The sequence below is a fragment of the Anabrus simplex genome, chromosome X, assembly GCF_040414725.1.
Source record: "Anabrus simplex isolate iqAnaSimp1 chromosome X, ASM4041472v1, whole genome shotgun sequence".
Taxonomy (NCBI): Eukaryota; Metazoa; Arthropoda; class Insecta; order Orthoptera; family Tettigoniidae; genus Anabrus; species Anabrus simplex.
Window position 1 is genome coordinate 103,218,472 of NC_090279.1, and position 21,241 is coordinate 103,239,712.

Sequence of the window (21,241 nt, forward strand, 5' to 3'; positions counted from 1 at the left end):
AAAATGTTTGTGGGCGGGTGTTTTCCTTCCTGAAACGCCTCGAACTTTCTGCGAGAGTATATAAACTGCTGATTTTAGGGTCTCCGGGCCACTTCGGTACCATCTTTCAGTGTGTAAAGTACATAGCAGGGGGCGGGTAGAGCCTCTTTCTTCGGGCAGCAGTTCAACAACCAGGTAATGGCCGATTAATAACTTCTTTTCTTGCTAGCTCAGCAGTTTAACTCTCGGGGCGGGTCCGAAGCTTTTCCACCATGTAACTTTCCCTAAAATGTAACGAATCTTTGTATTTATTCTATCTTTTAAGCTTCATATTGGGATAGAGAGTGCTTAACCCTCTCGAGCTCCCTCTCATATTGCATTGAGGTGAACTTATTTTCACAACCGTTTCTTCCTTAACGTAATGTAAATTGTTTCCTTCTAAAAGTCACCTCTTTAGTATGGGATTAGCCCTTGCAGTAACGGCCTAGTGCCAAGTAGGTTTTATATAAAGTGTATTAGGAGTGCAAGAACGCCTCCTCTCAAGTTGGTATTTTAGAGGCCATGCAATTTACCTGTTTCTTTACTTAATAGGCCTCAGTAGGTTGGGTATTTTTACCCCTGTTTTCGTGTCCTTGGAGGACAACTTGAATGTGGAGTTTGGTGTGGCCTTTGATAGGCTCAAATTTTGAGAGCGAGTTGCTCTTTCTTGAAAATTGAGTTGTTGTATGCCTCGAGGAGGAGCAAGTGCTCCTAGGCATGATTGGGGTCTTCTGCCCCTTTGTTGAATTCTGTATATTGTGTATATCGTAAGGTTGGGCTTATAGCTCAAGAATTGTGTGTCTGTCTCTCGGAGCCCTAATCTTGTAATCACTGTAATTGTACATTTTCGAATTGTGTTTCGGCTACTGAGTACCTGTTCTATTTGTTATTTCTTAATCTTGAAAAGGAAATATAACCTTGTTAAATTTTATCTTAACTTTAATTTCGTATTTTGAGACCTGTTCACCCCCGCACCTTCTTTCACCTCTGCACATCCACTATACTTCGTAACACATACATTTCAATATATTCACACTTCCTGGAGACGAATATGTGAATTTCATTGCGTAATAGCTGTTTTACCTTGTTGAAATAAAGAATATTATTTCGCCATTGAAATGCATTGTAAAATTATTTCCACCGCGATTTCAAGCAGTAGGACGGAGATAGTTCAGGTTCCCGCGACACATGTGACATCTGGTGGCTACCTGATGGAACGTTTCGCCTCCACAGAGAGTACAGCCAACGGAGTGTGGTACTGACCGTAATAGCGGAACAGCACTTATTGAAAAAATGGATTGCTAGGGATGGTCGAGTACTCTTCTGTCAGGCATGCTCCAAAGAAGTAAGTTTCCCGTAACTGACCTAAAACCTGCATTGCAATACCCTAGCTCGCTTACTGAAGAGTACATAGGATTTGGATTCTTCATTTCATGTTGAATGTGAGCAGAAATCCCATGTTGAGCAGCATAAATCTACAGCCTCTGACATGGCTAGCGTAGCAACCAGCAGCAACAGTAAGTGACCGTTTATTTCTTCCACAGTTGGCAGGTCCGAAGATAACTTTAACTTTCACCTATGTCAGACGTTGGTGTCTGCAAAAGTCCCTTGGAACGTGCTAAGTAGCCTGACCATGGAAACATTCTTGGGAGACATGAGTGGCGGCAGTATACTAATGAATCCACTTTACGGAAGAATTATTTGGATCCTGTTTACAAGAAGACATTAGATGAAATAAGAGAAGATATACATCTGACAGTTGCGGTCGCTTCATTGTGAATGCGAACTAGGTAACCTTCATCTAATTCATTGTAAAGAAATAGAACAAACTAACAACAGTACAGTCAGGGATGCTTTACGCATATTGTGGCCAGCAGAGAATCAAGATAGTAAGTTCCTTTTGTTAGTGACAGACAGTGCTGCATACATGTTGAAGGCAGGGCAGGCTCAGCAGTCCTTCTACCCGAGCATGCTTGGCGCACGGCCTGCACCGCCTTGCAACTTCAGTGACGTGAACAGCGTGAAGCCCCAACACGTACACAGTTACTTACCCGCTAGGGAACTTGGCTCTCTGCTCCTATTTACTATGCTGAGCACCTACAAGGAAATAAAAATGTCGTCAATGACTTGGATGAAACAGAAGCTTCCTGCGTCGCCAAGGCCAAGACTCTCGTCGCCTCCCTAGCATATATAAAGACACATTTTTGTTTTATACCGGAAACTATTCTGCAGTTGGAAAGTACAACCTTGCCACTCAAAGATCATTAGCAATGTTTCCAGAAGAGAAATTCCTGGGCCATTCGAAGCTGCAGAACATTCTTCAACGCAATTCTGATTTTCAAGATATGAAAGTCATCAGCTCAGTATTACAGGGGCAAAAGTATTCAAGAAAATTGCCCCTATAGCCTGCAGCATTGGCTCCAATGACGTCATGTTCCGTTGAAAGAACTTTCTCGCCATATAACAATGTGTTCTGTGACAACAGGAAATTTACTGCAATGCCAATTATATTCTACAGTATGTATGTCTTTATGAATATAACAATGAAATAAGTAGGCCTACATAAATAAGTTTTACAAAACTACGAAAACAGAAAATTACTGCTGCCTGTATTGATCCTGGAGGCAAAACGTAAAATAACCAATTTTAAGAATACAAGAAAACTAAAGTGAAAATTTATGCCCTCTAAAATTCCGGGCCCTAGTTATTACTAATAAGTACGGGTTAGTTATAGCGATGGCGGCACGCTCCTCGCAACAGGGGGATTTTCAAGTGTGTCATATCTATTGTGAAGTTATTAAAGAAAAGCACTAATTTACTGATCGGGAATCCCCGAAATAGTACTAATTCCGGAGCTTGTTGTGAACATACAGAAAGGGCGCTTGCGAGCATTGTGGAGCGGAGCTGGGAACAGCCATCAAGGTGGTACCACAAGAAATGAGTGAACCACCTGTCTGTGGTCCTGTGTAAGTGAAGAGGAACACTATCCCATCCTTTGATAGTACCTTCTCTCTTCTAAAAGAACTAACCGAAGAAATTCGGCAAATGAAGGAAGACCAGAAGATAAGAGAGACTGATTTAGGGAACTCACTCGAACTGTGTCATAGGAAGTTGGGCGATAAAGTCCAGCTTATTTCGAAGCAACAAACTGATCTCGACAAGTGTTTTGATCAGATAGAAAACGTGACTCAGGAAAACTGCAATTTAAGGGAGAAAATAAAATCCCTAGAGTGCCGAGTGAATGATACGGAAATGTACTCAATAAGGAACACGATTGAAATCCAGGGGGTTCCTGATATTCAAAACAACACTGTACTGGACACAGTTAAGAAAACTGGACGGGCTCTGAGATGGTGGACGCGTGTCATCGCCTCCCGAAAAATCCGCACCAACAACACTGCTGAATTATAATGAAGCTGGTAAAGCGGATGGAAAGACAGCGAGTGAAGAGAAACCTGTCCACCAGGCACGCGGATCTTCCAAGCGACAGTTTCATCTACATCAACCAGGATGACCTACGTAAGCTGTAAATTAATGGACGACACTAGGCTTAATATTTATTATGAAAATGTGCGCGGGTTAAAAACAAAACTTGATGAATTGAGTCAGAACATTCGGGCCAATGAATATCAATTCGTGGCCCTAACACAGACTTGGCTGCAATCTACTGTGTCCGATAGTGAGGTCTGTAGTGAGCAGTAGCACTAGGAAGGGCGGGCTGTGCTCACGGCAGGGGTCATGTATGGTATATCGGTAATGTGTATGTACCACCTTCCTCAAAATCAACTGTCTACAGTGAAATATTCGGATGGCTACAATATCATTACGAGCTACACAACAGTAATGTCGTCTTTGTCGGCGATTTCAACATACCGTCAATTAGTAACACGAACAGTGATTTAAGCACAAATAACCAATTAGGCAATAAGCAATTAAGAAATTTGATTAATCTTCACAATCTGTTCTAATGTAATTCAGTTCCAAATTGTAACGGAAAAACTTTAGACTTAGTAATGACTAATCAAAATACTTCAAATATTGAGTGCACAAAGAGCACTGGCAGAGGATGTACACCACCCGGCCCTAGAAATAGAACTACGAATTACTACTCCCCGGACTTCATGTTACTTTAAAAAAGCGACCTACGACGACTGCTCATGACACGAATTGGAGCTGCACTGAAGTTGATGCTGCAGTAGACTGTTTTTAGGGCAACCTTTATTCAGCGATAAACGAATCGGTTCCCACGAGAAAACAGGTAACGGCAAAACATACTCCATTTCGTTTACAGATAGCATAATTCGAAAATTAAAAGAAAAAGAATATTACAGAAAGCAGAAGCACATTACGGAACATTATGTTAGTCAATATAAAATGCAGAGAGCTCAAATTAAAGTTGAAATGAATTAAGTCCGCACATAAAAGGCATACTGAGACAATGCAACAAGGTATCAATAACGACGCTAGATCTATTTGAGCATACGTTAAAATAGGAGAGAGAACAGTAGGGATTGCGACACTTACAAACTAAAATAACGTACTGGGTATTAAGGATGAAATTTTAGTAAGTTTTGCGAACTACTTCCAGTCAGTACATTCCCCGATAAAGCAAAACATCGCATACCTAAGGCTCCATCTTACGCTGCAAGTATTAAAAACTTCGCTTTAGAAGAGGTTGAAGTGGGACTTAAAAAGCTTAACCTAAGGTACCTGCACAAGTAAAGGTTGTTCAGATGTTCTTTTATTTATTAATAATTTGATTATTAAAACATCCATATTTCCAATCGCCTGGAATTTATCACGAGTCTGCCCCATACTTAAATCAGGGGACCCAAATAACTACCGGTACCACCCTATTTACATATTATCCGCGATAGCAAACGTTTTCGAATTTATGTTATGTTATATCAGACAAACAACATGCTTTCCTTTGACGACGTTCCACAGTCACGAACTTGGTTAACTTCGTGTCCACAGAATTTGACACACAAATGGACGCCCTAGAAGGTGAGTTAAACCTGCTCGGTTTCTCGAAACAACTGTTGCATGTTTTCAGTTCCTATCTGGGTGATGAGAAACAGTTCTTTTCTTTGCAGAAATATTATTCTCCGGAATACCCCATAAATTAATGAATAATTCAGGGGTCACATTTGGGCTCTTTTGTTTTTCTCGCATTCATCAATGACTTGCCAGAACAAGTGAAATATTCCAGCTGTCTGCTATTCGCCGACGATTTCAAAGTGTTCAAAGCCATTGAAAACATAAACGACTGTAAACAGCTTCAGCTTGACTTGAAAAGTTTATTGGAGTGGGCGAATGAAAATATACTGTTTCTAAATGTAGAAAAATGTGTATTGATGTCATTCACCAGAAGGAAAACTGCCGTCCACTACACTTACAAGCTAGACAGTGATTTACGATCGGTTTGCGAGATGAAATACCTCGGGGTTTTATTCGACCACGACTTACTTTCAATTCGCATGCATTGAAAGTGGTAGCTGAGTCATACATGACCCTAGGATTCATTATCAGGAATATAAAACCCTTCAAAAACAGACAAACTGCATTCATCTGTTCAATATCATAGTAAAACCAAAAATAGAATATGACAGCATCGTTTGGAGCCCTAGGTGTCAATCATATGTCCATCAGATTGAAAAATAGAAAAAAATATTTTTTTAAATACCTACAATATAAAAAACTGGCTGCTATTTCCTATAGTGATATCCTTTTAAATTTTGGAGTGGAGAGTTTAGAAATTCCAGACGGAAGGATGGAATAAAATTTCTTTTTAAAGTTGTAAAGTACGCTGCTGATAATCCAGAATTACTGTCTCTTGTACCTCGCTTCAATTCCAGAAAAAACCAGGACGTGTGCCCATGATAACTCGCCGGTAAACAGGCTCTGCAATGTCTTCAACAGTGCCATTGCGCGAGTTTGTAACTGAACTTCATCGCGCAATTGTATCAAGTCCTAAAAATAGGGAAATTGTAAGGTGAAATTCTAAAAATTGTGCTTGCACGTGTATTGCTTCATTTATTTTGTAATTTTACTTTGTCGTGTGTTGATCCACCGTATTAATATAAGGTTCTGTACTTTTCAGAAAAATACTTTGATAATTTATATTAACATTATAGGACATTAGACAAAATTGTAGAATGTAGTTTAGATATAAGTACCACCATGTTAGAGTTTATATGATGTAGTTGCCACTGTAATTGGGACACTAAGTCCTGCAGTGTCAAATAAATAAATAAATAAATAAATAAATAAATAAATAAATAAATAAATAAATAAATACATAAATAAATAAATACAAGGAAGTTGGGCATTACGAGTCCGCACTTGGAGCAGAAAACTACAAGTGGAACTGGGAATGTGGACGTCGTAGAGGAATTGGAAAGGCAATACTCGAGATCTTGCTCGTCAACGACTACCACTAGAAATAGCAGTGACTTGTAAATACAAAGAAGTTGTTATTTTCAAATTAAATCGGCGAAGTGTCAGTCATTATTATTGTTACTACGAGTATTATTATGGCATTTTACTTTGATATAAATACAGTATATTAACGAATTAATAAGTTAAGTTCTTCTGTAGCAACGCAATTACATGCTCCTCTCAATTTCCTATCCTTTTCAGGTGATGTCCAGATTCCCAGAAAATGTACGTGACGTGGCCTCTGGCGTCCATTTGCCTGCTGTGAAAATGGGAAACCAAGGAAAACTATCTTCAGGGCTGCCGACAGTGGATTAAAAAATCCACTAATCATAGTACCACGGTATAATAAAACACGACAAAATATAACGTGCTATTGAAAGGTCATACCACAACTAGCGAGTCCACTGGCGCTTGTTATGAACCAAGGGTGAGGAAGCGACTGATAGCAGCTCACCACATCCCTGCGTGGGTAAGAGCTAATCTGTCATCATCCCTCTTCAAGGACAAGGCGCTGCGGCATCTGACGGAAACTGGCTGAACTACCAGCACTAGAATTCGGCCGACACTCGTAAGTCAATAAGCAGAGCTTTATTAAAATCACGATTAAATATATAACGAATCCCTAATTTTAAAGTATGTTAAAGTAGAGAAAAATATAAACTTCCCTACGGTATAGTTTGCTTCTAATTTGAACAACATCTTGACTTAAAACAAGTTTAGGAAAACCGCGGTTCAGAGCTCAATTTCATATGGAGATTCGTTATTTTAACTACCACTTTATAACTATATTTGCATTTCTTTTTGAAATGCTTTTACACTAATGAAAAGTGTATCACAGACTGCCGTGCGCTATAAAAACAAAATAATTTTACCTTGTTCCATTTCCTTACAGAAACTCTTACAAACTTTTGACCCATGTTACAACAACTACTGAGCTGGTGGCCGGCCGTTCCAGCTCCGGCCGCCTCTTAAGGTACAGCCGCAGCGTTTGTCTGGTGTGAAAATGGGAAACCACAGAAAACCATCTTCAGGACTGCCAACAGTGCGATTCGAACCCACCATCTCCCAGATGCAAGCTCACAGCTGCGCGCCTGTAACCGCACAGCCAACTCGCCCGGTAATTCTTACTCAAACATTGTTATGGGCCTTTGGAAGAAAGGATATTTTCCTTTAAGGGAAGTAAAATCTTGGTTGGAAAGCTTCACAAACTGTGCGAGGCATGCTGATCTGAAAGGAAATTTAGTGGGTATTATTTGGAAATTGCAGAAGCAGTTCCAATTTTACATGACAAAGGAAGTCATGAATCCAAACAGAAAACCTGGAAAGTTTAATTCACACTAATTTTTTCCTTAATTTAAAAATCACAGCTAAATATCCTACAATCTTTTGGAAGTGGGAAGTTTCAAAACATACCCAGAAAATTCTGAAAATGTTCATGAATGCACACTGCCTGTAGAGCTCTTGGAACAGATGGGAGTTGTTAAGTGACAAATGCAACTCATCAGTTTCTGCAGTCAAATACGACAGAAGATCTCTTTTTAATGAAGTGTGTCACAAATATTGGTAGGACAATGGAAAAATATATACAGAATGTATGGCGATAATTGAGATAATTTTCCAAGTGAAAACAAAGTAACTGAAGGCAAATATTCTGAATTACTGTTAAAGTAACTGCAGTAGCTTCGGCCCTGACGATAGCATTCAGCTTGCCAGGAACCACTTGTTCAATAGAAGTGTACAATTACTTTCATTACTTTCATTTTAAATATGTTGTCCTGTGACGTCCATAAAATTTGAGTGACATTGGGTTCAAAGTAGTGGCTCCTTTCCCATTTATAGCTGTGTAGTGATGTTATATTTATTTTTGTTGGTGTGGCTGAGATGTGTTTGATATGCGAGCTTGTTGTGTCACAACATATTTGATTTTAACATAAGGCAACACACACAGCAGAGCTGAACATATTTTAGCCTAATTTTAACCATACATCTGGCACCATTTTAAAATTGGAAAGTGTGTTACTCTATGTACATACAAGAAGACAAAATGTTTTACTCATACAATTTTACAAGCAAACCATATCATTTAAACTCCAGGAACAGCAGCTGAGTGTACAACTGTGTAAACAAGACTTGAACACGGGAGTTAGCCAACAAGCAAGACACGAACGTTCATGTGCATGAAGTGCTCCCATATATTGTATTCATCTTGTACATATATATGTTAGTTTTAAGTGATATATGTTTTATCAACTAATTTTAAGATCTTAAACATACTATTTTGGACATACAATACATTGTTGTACATAGTGACATATATGCCAGTTCACGTTACGACATGCCCCATTTGGATGTCACCTAATGTTTATTATCGTATGGCATTCCTTTGACAATACTATCTTAATCATAGCTTCATCACATAGATATGTATGCATGGTTTAGCTGAGGATGACCTTATGTAAAGGGTCGAAACCAGTCATATAGCAAAATAAGTGCAATAAACAAGTATTGATAGGCGGAAATCCTTTCCTATTTCTAATTGGATAAAATGTAGTCATTCATTTTACTTGCAAACTTTTGTGGTTTGTACTGAGGTGTAGATAATCGTCTAGGCTACTATGACTTTGTGAGTTTGTACAGGGTCGATAATGTAACCGGGAGAAATGTAACAGTGAAGAGTTTAAGGAGGTTCCACTTCCCCAGTTCAATAGATATGATGAGTTAATTGGTAAACAAAATAACAAGAACATGAGTGTAAAATGCAAAACTTTGCTTAGGGGAGAACAAAATTAATTGAGTCCACAGATAACTTTGAATTTAATGAAGTACCGTATATAATGTAAATAACTTAGTCAACATTTCTCAGTAGAAAATTAGCATTAAAAGTTGAGTATAGGTTGGTCCATAATTCTTGATACTGGTATTAAATAGAAATATAGGAAATTAATTAATTATTTCAAAATTTTAATTTATAGATGGACAATTCCTGAAAATTATGTATTTTTATAATTTCAGCAGATTCATCCTGTAAAAGTTTCAGAAATGGAGTAATTGTAACAAGCGAAGAAAGGGAAATCCAATAGTGAATTGAATACAGGGGAAAGCCATCAACACTTTCACTTACTGCTAGAGATTTTGCATGCAATTCTATACAGCCCTTTTCTATTGCTGAAGAAGAATAGGGCAGTCGCATGTAAGAAGAGCACTGTGGAGCTTCTGCACGATCATGGCAGAAACAACCCATTCCTTACAAACGATCATGAAGTAAATTAGGAAAGCAGAATTCACTTATGTGCTGTCCATTTTTTATGAGGGTATAAAAGAATTATGCTAGAATCTGCCCCATACATCAAAAATGTGCTGCATATACTTTCAATGTGATAGCAGTTAACATGAACATGAATTTGCTTGCTTATAAAATAAGAAATTTAAGAAGCAAATACAGAACGGAGTAAAGCTGATCTGCCCCAGTACTTGTACTCAAATCGAATACTAATCTGCGTATAGTTCTGTTTTATTATCATATTTCACTCATTGCTCCAGAGAACACCAAACATGCAAAGAAAACATATTTCTCTGGATCAAACAAAGAAGTGCTGTTGTGGCTGATTCCATTCAGACAACGTTGCTTGGAACTCCAAATATAGTAAGATGGAACAACATCTCGTGCCTGGAAAAATGTGGTCCGACAGACAAAATAGGGTTATCTCACTTTTGACCAACAGAGTTAATATTTTTGAAGGAAGATTTGCAATAATCAGATCAAATTCAAATATGCTTTTTACTCCTTCAGTCTGCATAGGCATTGAGCTTTTAATGTAATAAATGTAATTCAGGGACAACATAGTGCAGGCAGAAAAAGACATTAAGTACCTGCTTCCTGCTATGGGAACTCAACCCTTTAGCAAAGGGTTCAATGAACGGTGTACAACCAGGTTTGATACCTGCTTTAAATTTTCTTGACTAGAAAAGCCATTTTCCTTCTGCAACAGGAAACAGTTCCCACCTGCAGAAAGGGAAGGATTATTGAGGCAACATTTGTCAAAGCAGAAATGGTGGTAATGAAAATATTGTTTTCAGTTCTACTACAGCAGAACATTTATTAAATATGTAGGCTGCTAGTCCTCTTCGTTCTGTTCCCATTCGACAGCAGCTGATCCTGGAACTTTGAGGGTCCTAAAGAAGGAAAACTAGTGAATATTTGCTTATTTCTCCAGAATGAAAGCAGTACTTCCAAAAACTTATCGTGAAATCTCCATCACTACTGGGGATGTCATTAAAATTAAACACAGATGTACCTCGAGTGCAATGAGAATTTTTAGACTTTTTTTTTTTTAAGTAAATGGCAAATTATTTGATATGCTAAAGGTCACTTAATTAAGATAAAAAATATGGAAAAAGTAATTTAGGGAGATCAAAGGTGTCTCTGACTGTTTGATATCATTTAGACAGGTGAAGTAATTGTTCTTGTAAATTTTACTGATTACTGGTTGAAAAATTAACTGTACCGGTATGTCAAAATTGCGAACCAACTCACAACTACTTTTAATATTCATATCGTCGTTTTGTATACTTTGTCGTCAGGGGCAATCTCCAATTGGGGAAAATGGAAATAAGTAATTCATCCCAATTACTTACCCCCACCCCCACCCACTATTACTGATTTTCAGAGAAAGAATAACAAACAGTTTTACTGTATACGACGACAACAGGTGACGCAGCCGTTTCCACTGTCGCCTTCCGATTCCTTTAAGCGAAATAAGTCAGCTAGTCTACAACCATACTTGCATTGCACACACTTCAAACTAAAACCAAAACTCTCAGGCGAGTTCCTGGAGGTGAAATTGCTAAAGTGATAAGAAAAAAACTATAACACAGTTGAAGTCGTAACCTGGTTGAAAAAGTACAACACAAATTCCGTGATGTGGCATGTTTAACTGCTGAGACTTACCATCTATAAGCAGGTTCCGAACATAGCCAACACAGTTGACATTTTAAAACTATTTCGATGACCTGGAAGTACAGTAGTTGTCTATACTCATTCTCCTACGCTGACCATAAGCTGATTCAGCGATTTTGAACTACTTCACCTCACAGCGTTACGGAATGTTGGCCGCCCTCTTATAAAAGGTCCGTAGATGTAAACAAGAACGAGATGTCTGGAGCTCTGTGACATTACACAAAGTTACTGTGTCCTGCTCTATGTTGTGAATGTTGTAAGCGACCTGGATGATCCTAGTGACGTTCACTTTATAAAATAACTACGAGCAAATCACTGTCCCGATAAATGCGTTTTGGAGTCTTCGGATCGATTATGTTCTAATGAAATGAATGAATGATCTAATGAAGTTGGTTGTAATGCAAATCTGAAAGTAGCATTTTCCTCTCCTGAAGCGATGCACAGTAGAGAGTTGGAAAACGTTCATCTATCCTTCTATAATTAGTGAAAGAGTTGCTTCAAAGCTGGGTTTGATCCTGGCAGACGTCGGTGTCATTTGAGGATATTAATCAGGGATCTTCTTCTGGGGAAACGCGTACCCCTGAACTTTAAGACTCCCAAATAAGGAAGGTGCAGTGAGTCACATTTTAAAAATCCATGTCTTGTTTTATTATTTACGGTATATGTTTACATCTCCTAAATATTCCGGCCCCGCAAAACCTCGCGTTGAGCTTAGACCAAGGATGCCCAAATCCGAAATAAAAAATACCGGTGAGTTTTGTCCGTACATTGCGTGGAATTTAAAAAAGAATGATATTTCTGTATCGGTCGTCTCTCCATCACCCCTGTCTGTCTGTCTGTACGGCGATCACGACGAAATAGCTGAAGAGAATCGGTATGTTAAGTCGGAAAATCTAGGCTATAAATAATTTTATTCACGCTGAGGGAAATGCCTAAAAGGTAATTCTAAAATATCTATGTTTTTATTGGTCCTTTCAATAAATACTACCGGTACATAACTCATGTTATATTGAATTACATTTCCGATCATTTATGCCTTAGGTACATTTTTACCATGCCTTTGCCGGCAAGATGTAGTGTTTACAGTGCACTATGTCTTCTGGTACGGGCTAGAATAAATTTGTTACATTCACTGACTTGTCTCAGTCTCATCCTTGGCTTCGACTAAATGAAAGTGACTGAGGTATGAGCGATGCTAGTAATACCATTCCTTATGCAGCCAGTCCCTGCTATGAATGGTGCAAAAATGTCGTTCATAGAGTCGGTTGGTGCATGCATTTCAATGGGCTTGGCAGACTGATATGTAATAGCAACTTGTGGTTCAGTGAGGAAAGCAACGGGAAACTACCTCACTTCTCATTCCCCTAGCATGCCTCTTCAGTGACGCCTAGGCTATCTATGACAGCTATTGGCGGAACTGTGGAGTATCAAACCAGCCTTCGGGCTGAATACCTAACACACACATTTTTACCATACCGACTATGGCAACAGAGATACCGGTATTCATGAATTACGTTTATTTTAATGCATGTTCATATCAATGCCGAACCACGAGAAAATGGATGAACAGAATTTAAAGAAAATCGGTACCGATGTAAAGTCAGGGATTAAGGCACTACATTCTAGGGTAAAACGGGAAGCCTTGAAATGTAATTTTCAAATATCTACGTTATTAATGGTCCTATCGATTAATACCCTAACAAAAGTTATAGACAATTGTTTTAAGGTGAAATCCACGTGCTCTTCACCTCTTATTGACAAGAAAAGTTGTGAAGGTGAGAATGTAAATGAGAAGAAACGATCGCTTTGAGAGCAAGGACTCGGTCTACATTGGATGCGGTAATTACGGAATCGGAAGAAAACTAAACGTGAAGTCCTTGTAATGGTCATAGCGTACACCATGTCAACTGGCAGTGGGTCCGGCCCGGCACCGTAAAGACCCACCCCTTGTGCTTCAGCTGCGCCAATCACTAGCAGCTAGGTTAACCCCACTCGCTTCCGCTCGCGGTCCGTAGCAGAGGAGTATGGAGATGACTCCACGATTAATCTGGTGTGTTCAATCCCGCGATGTTCCTGGATCCATCCAGCATCCGGACGATTCTAGAAGAGCCAGCGCAGGTATATAAGAGAGGAACGACCGGCCTGGAGTGAAGAAGGAAGGAGCAGCTGACTGTCGTAGCGAGAGGTCGTACGTGCCAGGCGCTCAGTACTTTCAAGTGCTAACCAGGCAGCTGTACTTATTAGTACGACTTCGAAAGGGCTTTTGTCTGAGCTGAGCACTTCTCAGTGCTCGCTTATTCTTATTCTCTTTCAGGAGTACCAGGATGAAGAAGAATACGGACGTGTGGCGAGCAGCAGACTACTGCTGGGCATCGGAGGAGAACGAGCCGCCTGCACCCGAGCCGGAGCCGGAGACCGAGGTGGAGACGGAGCCGTACAGGGACGGGTGCGACCCCCCTGACGGCTTTCTCTTCTCCGAAGGCCACACCGACCCGGAGTACGAGGCGCTGCTCTTATACTACAGGCCGGGGCGCCCTGTAACTTCTGAACGGGGCCTCGTCCTGGACAGAATGCGGCGCCCTCGCCGAGGAGGCAGGATCATCTCGACAACCATGGCCGTCGAGAGCTTCCTACCAGGAGGCCTCATTATCCGGCATCACGACCAGGAGCGGATGCGCGACGCAGAGAATGAGCTTTCTACTCTGTTCCAGGTCATCCGTCTACCAGGGAGGGACGGCGTGCCAGGGATGAACACCGGCGCAGTCAGGGCCGCGACGGAGACCAGGGAGACGCCGAGGAGGCTAAGGAATAGGGCGGTTAATACCGACCTAGTCCTGGCCACCCAGCCGGCGACCAGCGACGCCATCACGGAGGTGGGGCATGGCGCCCCCTGGCGCCGCGACGGTGCGACTTCAGTGGAGGAGGACGCCCCCTGGCGTTCTGAGGCTGCTGTCCAGGCCCAGCCTGACAGCACGTCTGTCGAGCTGCAGACCTCGATGTGCGCCCCACAGGACAGGGAATGCACTCAGGCGTTAGCACCGACCGACGCCGCCGCCGCCGCCAGCCAGGAGAAGGAAGAAGACGGCGACGCAGCGGAGCCATCAGCTACCCTGGGGTCACCAGGCCGGGAGGAGGGCCACCAGGACGAGGCCTCTTCCCCCGCCGAGAAGCAACCCCCGGGAAGAAGAAGAAGGCGACGCCGCACCAGGAAGCAGAAGGCGTCGCTGGCTCACCAGGAGAGGACCGCCAAGCCGCAACCCAGGACTGCTCCCAGGACAGCAGTCAACCGAGGAGCCAATCAGGAGAGGACCTCAGCGGGTAGCGGCAGTCAGGTGAGTGTAAAACGTCCCCCTCAGCAGCTCTTGCAGTGTTTCCGCTGCCTGAGGTGGGGCCACCGTCAGGTCAGCTGTGGGCTCGAGGTGAGGTGCAACCGTTGTGGTGGTGATCACCACTACACGGCCTGCGCAGCACTTAGAGACGCGCCGGTGTGCGCCAACTGCTCGGGGGGGCCACCCGGCCTCCCATCGCAGTTGCCCTGTCTACCGGGCCATGGCGCGGGCAGAGAGGAAGGAGGCCCGGCGCCATGACCCACCCCCTTCCAGGAGGCCCCCGCCTCGGCGGGCTTGGCCTCACTCTCCGGGATCGGAGACTGGGTACGAGGTACCCCAAGGAGGTGGAGTCGTGCGACAGGCCCTAGTGGTACTCGACGCATGGCTCCGCAGCCGGCAAGGACCGTGCTAGTCATAGCAGTGCCCAGACGGACTGATCCCCAGACGATGGAACGGCGAGGAATTGGTTTATGTTTTGTGCATGTTACCTGTTCCTAACTAACACAACCTCTGGTCTTTTTCCAGCCCACATCCTTGCATGTGCTATCAAAAGATGTCAGGTTTTACATGTAGGCTCTTTCTTCTTTCTGCCTATGTGGTTTTTCCCTGACCCTTCAATACCAAACTTCAATACCATATACCTAATACAATATCGCCTGGTAGCGTGTTTGACATGGAAACAGGCAGATACTCCTTGTATCACTTCCCACTCTTCCCTGCTATCTCTTTCTTCTTCTTAGAAATAATAGCATGTCGGAGGCCATGTAGATTGAGTCGTTGGTCACGCGGGGGGAGCGGGCTTCGGGGGCCCCCCCGAAGAAAAAAAAAAGCCTGGAGTGAAAGGACGAGTTGACTGCCGTAGTGGAAGCACGTACGTGCCTCTCGCTGCGCTTTCTCTCTCCTTTCACCGAGAACTTCGAGAGACTACACTACCTGTCCCAACCGGTTACCGCCTCTCGGTACCTAGGGTTAGGTAGGGATTCTGTGGCCCAGGGACCCCCGTAACAAGGGATAATCCCGCGTCCACTAGTTCGCTTTCGTATGTCCCAACAGTTACGCACACGGGACCAGGCTTGTTTTTCCAGAAAGAGCAATGTTACGCTTCGTAAAGAGCAATTTGTCGGCAAGCCTGGAACCATTCAGACAAACATCTACGAACTTCATGAACTTCAAGAAATGACGGAGAGTGAGGAGCTGTCGTTATCACGGCACTCTGACCACTCTACGGCCGTCAATACATCAGCGCCGCCCCGCGCCAAATACTCCCACCGGCAATATATTGTTTAGTAATAATATATTGAATATGTCTGCAGGGTGGAATGCTACAAGCGCGCACAGCTTGTCGCTACCGGCCCTCGCTCGGGTCAATGACCCGGCCGAGCGGGAGCTGGAGGTGACTCAGCGCCTAGCGTGCTCCGAGAGCAGGAAGCGAAATGTGCAGGAGCTGGGAGCAGGCTTTACCCCTGACTCACAGCAAATAAACCTGACGGGGCAAGCTATGCGCAACTATGCGTGCACCACCACCACCACGACATCTCCGATTACCACCCCGTCAGTACAAGCCAGCTCGCACATACCAGTGCAGCCGCTCCCCAATCGGCCGGCCAGCCACAGGGCAGGCGAAGCCTGGAAGCGGAGCTGGAGTGCGTGACGTTGTGCTCGGGCGACCGGGAACCGGGGCTAGCCCCTGATGTGCCGGAACCCGAACACGGGAAGGAACAGTCGTATGGCTCCACTGAGCTAGCGGCTGCGGAGCAACACGAAAACAAAATGGAGGCTACTCCTCCCCCCAACACGAACCGAACCCTCAAACCCAACCCAATGGTCAGCCAGTCGGACGCCGGGAAAGCAGGACCCAGTTCCGCCAACCCGAGCGCGAAGACAACAGCGCACAAGGGAAGGAATAAGAGGGGGAAACGGACTCGGCGGATGGCGCCAACTACAGTCCAACCCCCACCCGGGCGAGCGGGAAACTCGGACTCGGAGTCGGACGAGGCCCCACTGGTGATCGACCTTTCAGGCGCATCCCGGGAGGCTGAATCTGAGAGCTCCGAGGGAGAGAGACTCAACCAGCACGGGGTGACCGAACCCGAGGTCCCAGCCACCCAGCCGGGAAACCAGGGTGACGGCTTCAGGGAGGCAAAAGGGAGGAAGAGGGGGAAGGGAAAGGAGAAAGGGAAAGTAACTCAGCCCCTGAGCCGCAAGGCCCAGGCAGGCGGGAGAAATAAGCCAAGTACCCGAGTCGATAGTAGCACCGAAACATCTATCGGCTCAACCCAACCCCAGCACTCCACACACAAGAGGCAGACTCGTCAGAGCCCACCTCCACCACCACAACAGAAGAAACAGATCACCCATAAGGGGTCAACCCCCGCACCCCTTACGGTCTACACTACAAACACAAAGACACTCGAAACGGAGCTCCTCAAAAAGCTGCCGCATGAAGAGAGAAAATATTATTTCTCTAGGCCGAGAGTAGACGCACATGAAGCGATCCGGCTACACATGACGAGCTTTGAGAGCTATGAAACCGCTATCGAAGTGCTAAAACGGCTAAATATTACATTTGTAAGAATATTGCCCAATAGCACTATGAAGCGGTTCGTAGTGAGGACCCCCGTTAACGGAAGTAATGCGGACGAAATCCAGCTTGCATTGAAAGCTCAGGATATCCCCGCATTCTCCGTTGTGCGGATGCGAGCAGGGAACAGGCCAGCCAAGGGCAACATATTCCTAGTTGCAGTGGCGGACACCCCAGACGCGGACAATCTGCGGAAAATGCGGATGCTCGCGAACATGCTGGTGTCGGTCGAGCCTTACCGCCCCCAGCCACTGCCCCCCAATGTGGAGTGTGTCAGAGGCATGGCTATCCAGGGGCGGCGTGCCGACTGGAGCCCAGATGCCGCAGATGCGCCGCCTCCCACTTGTCCCGCGACTGCCCCCACGGCAACGACCCCGCGTACTCTAAGTGCGCTAACTGCGGGGGAAAACACGCGGCCAATTTTAAAGACTGTCCTAGCCGCAAGGACTACGAAGCCGCTCATCAAGGCAAAGGGCCAAAGGGTAATAAGCGTGGCAACCCTAAGGCCCAAGCAGAGAACCCAGGCCCATCAGGTACAAAGGACCCTTCAGGTCTCGCAGGCCCGTCAGGCACAAAGGGCCAAAAGCAAGGTCCTTCAGACAACCAGCGCCCACCAGGCGGAGGCATTTTAAATTTCAAGCCCGTACGGACGGTAGGTAAACACAACCACGGGCCCTCAGCCCAACCAGCCCCCACCACCGTCCGAGCTAAGACCTCAAACAACAACAACAACAAGAAGGCCCAGTCCCAAGTAAACAAACAAAGGCAGGTTAAGTCCACGCCAGCACTTCCCGAGCTGCTAGAAGGCCCACCCCAGGCCAGCTCAACCCCCCGCAGAGAACCTGCCGATAGTCAGACGGCATCCCCACCACCACCCTCCTTGCCCCCCCCCCTCTCACTACACCAACTACACAGGAACAGGCACAAAAGCCAGCGGGGAACATGGCAGTAAAGGCGTTCAGGGAAAGGATAGAAGAAATCCTGAAAACCTTCTTTCCGAACCTGAACCTCTCGGTAGCCATAACCACTGGGGTTATGATGGCCAACATGCTCCCCTACCCCTGGCTAAGGGACCTGGCTAATGCAATCTCCGAACTCCTAACCCCGGATGGCTGAACAACCCAACGAAGATGATAATAATAATAATAATAATAATAATAATAATAATAATAATAATAATAATAATAATAATAATAACAATAACACGCAGGAGCTTCGAGTTCTAATATGGAACTGCCAGGGCGTCAGGTCTAGGAAATATGAACTCGAAGCCTTCCTAGCCGCGAACACAATACACGTAGCTCTCCTAACAGAGACCTTCCTCCCTCCGGGGAGGAAGTTCACTATAAGAGGCTACAAAATGCACAGAAGCGATAAGGCTAACAAAGTTGGAGGAGTGGCAGTCCTGGTAAGGAAGGACATCAAGCACATGGAGGTAGACATACCAGAGCTGGTCACGCTGGAGGCATGCGGAATAGCCCTACCAGTGCAGGGAACACTTATAAATGTCATAGCAGCATACTCCAGACCGACAAGCCTAAACACTCAGGACATAGAAACAGTACTAGGGCTAAATCGAAACACAGTGCTAGGAGGGGACTTAAACTCGAAACACGCCACCTGGGGATGCCTGAAACCAAACCCAGCAGGCACAAGGCTGTATAACCACATGCTATCCCAGGACTATGTGGTAACAGCCCCCAGTGAGCCCACGTTCCTAGCACCGAACGATCACGTATCCGACATACTTGACATAGCCCTATTGCGACATATTCCTCAAAGGCATAGCATAAAGGTAGTGAACGACCTGGGGTCGAGGCACCAACCAGTGATATTTACACTAGATGCGAACCCAGAGGAATATGAGAAAAACCCCAGACGCCGGCTCAACTATAAAGCAGCCAACTGGGGCAAATTCGAATGCAAGCTAGACACACTCCTACAGGGAAGCGAAGGCATGCTAATAGACAGCACAGCCCAAATTGACGAAGCAGTCAAAACCCTCGTAGAAGCAATTCAAACAGCCACAACTGCGACCATACCGCTAAGCAAACACAGAGAATCCCTTCTTTTCGAGATTCCAGCGCACATAAAAGAGTTTATACGCAGGCGCAACAGCCACAGGCGTAACTGGGCTCGACATCACAGAGACGAAGACCGCGAGATGAAAAACGAACTAAACACGGAAATACAAACTCAACTACTGGAATACAGGTCGGAAAAGTGGAACAACCACCTCAAACTTTTCGACACCAACACCAGGCCAGTGTGGAACTTAGCGAGACACTTCACGCGAGAACCACACAACATCCCTACCATCAAGGGACCTAACGGCCCGGTATACGAGAACCGTGACAAAGCCGAAATCATAGCGGACTCCATAGAGGCGGCTTTCACCCCAAACGAAATACCATCTGACCCAGCCTTCATCAGGCAAACTGAGGCAAAGGTAGCAGAATTCCTTGAAAACGCACCTAAGCCGGAGGTTAAGAGGACAAATATACACGAAATTAAGTGGATTATAGGTCATCTTAACTCCAAGAAGGCGCCTGGCCCAGACGAGATCCAAAATATAATAATTAAGAAATTAACTCACAAAGCCCTAACACTACTTACCAGCATCTTCAATGCAATGTTCAGACTCCAATATTACCCTGAACACTGGAAAAGGGCTAGGATCCTCGTATTTGGAAAACCAGGCAAAGACAAGTCAGACCCCAACAACTATAGGCCCATCAGCCTTCTGGACGGCCTCAGTAAAGTATTCGAGAAAATACTACTGAAAAGTTTAATAGGGCATATCAAGGAAAAAGGTATAATTCGCAACGAGCAGTTTGGCTTCAGGAACGGACATTCTGCCCCACAACTGCTCACTCGATTCATAGAACAAGCCACCATAGGTCTCAAGAAACGAAGAGACACAGGAAAGGTTTTCCTTGATATCCAGAAAGCATTTGACAAAGTCTGGCACGAAGGCCTACTAGCGAAACTAATAGACCACGACACCCAGGCTATATAAGACTTATTAAATCCTATCTGGAGGACCGAGAGTTCAAAGTAGACGTACACAACACGCTGTCAAGTACACGCAGGATTAGAGCGGGTGTAGCCCAAGGGGCCCTTATCGGCCCAATCCTCTTCGTCCTGTATACAAACGACATGCCTACTATAGAACTCACTACCACACACCTCTACGCTGATGACACCGCTATTTCAGTTCAACATCCACAGCTAGCGTGCGCTCGAATAAGGCTACAAGTAGCACTAAGAACTCTCGAGCCATGGCTAACGAAATGGCGCATCAAAGTCAATGTTGACAAGTGCCAAGCAGTGCTGTTCACTAAGAAGAACAGACGCACATGCAGACCAGTCAACATAAAAGCGCTAAAGCTTTTCAACGAAGATATAGTGTGGCATGACAAAGTCAAATACCTAGGAGTAGTCCTAGACAGATAGCTCACCATGCTACACCACATCAATGATATCCAAAGAAAAGCACACATACGACTTAGCCAGCTATATCCTATACTGAACAAAAAGTCCAGTATTAACACAGAAGTAGCCATAAACATGTACAAGTCTTTAATCAGACCAATAATCATGTACGCAGCCCCAGCGTGGGGGTTCACTGCAATGACGAACCTGGATAAGCTGGAATTAATACAAAATAAATGCCTACGAGCAGCGACCAGACTCCCTTACGACACGCCAATACGCCAACTAGGCAGTATTGCAAAAGTCAGCTCAATAAGGCACCAAATACGTAAACAGACGCTAAACATGTACAGAAAGTCATGGAGTAATAAGATCAACCCGTTAATAAGCGGGATCGGACGCTAGGACGTCGATCTGTACAAAAAGTATCCTACACCGAAGCACATTCTGTTCAGCCACAGGGTTGGGTGGGCGAGGGGC

General features: G+C 44.4%; 1 protein-coding gene across 1 annotated transcript in view; it reads right to left on the minus strand.

Annotated features, from left to right (window-relative positions):
• Positions 1-11,568, minus strand: part of LOC136886197 (zinc finger protein 436) — a 171,189-nt gene extending 159,621 nt beyond the window's left edge. Inside the window, exon 1 of the mRNA XM_067158931.2 lies at positions 11,408-11,568. The gene's annotated coding sequence lies outside the window, so the exon portion shown is untranslated. The remainder of the gene's footprint in view (positions 1-11,407) is intronic.
• Between the last annotated feature and the right edge of the window lie 9,673 nt (positions 11,569-21,241).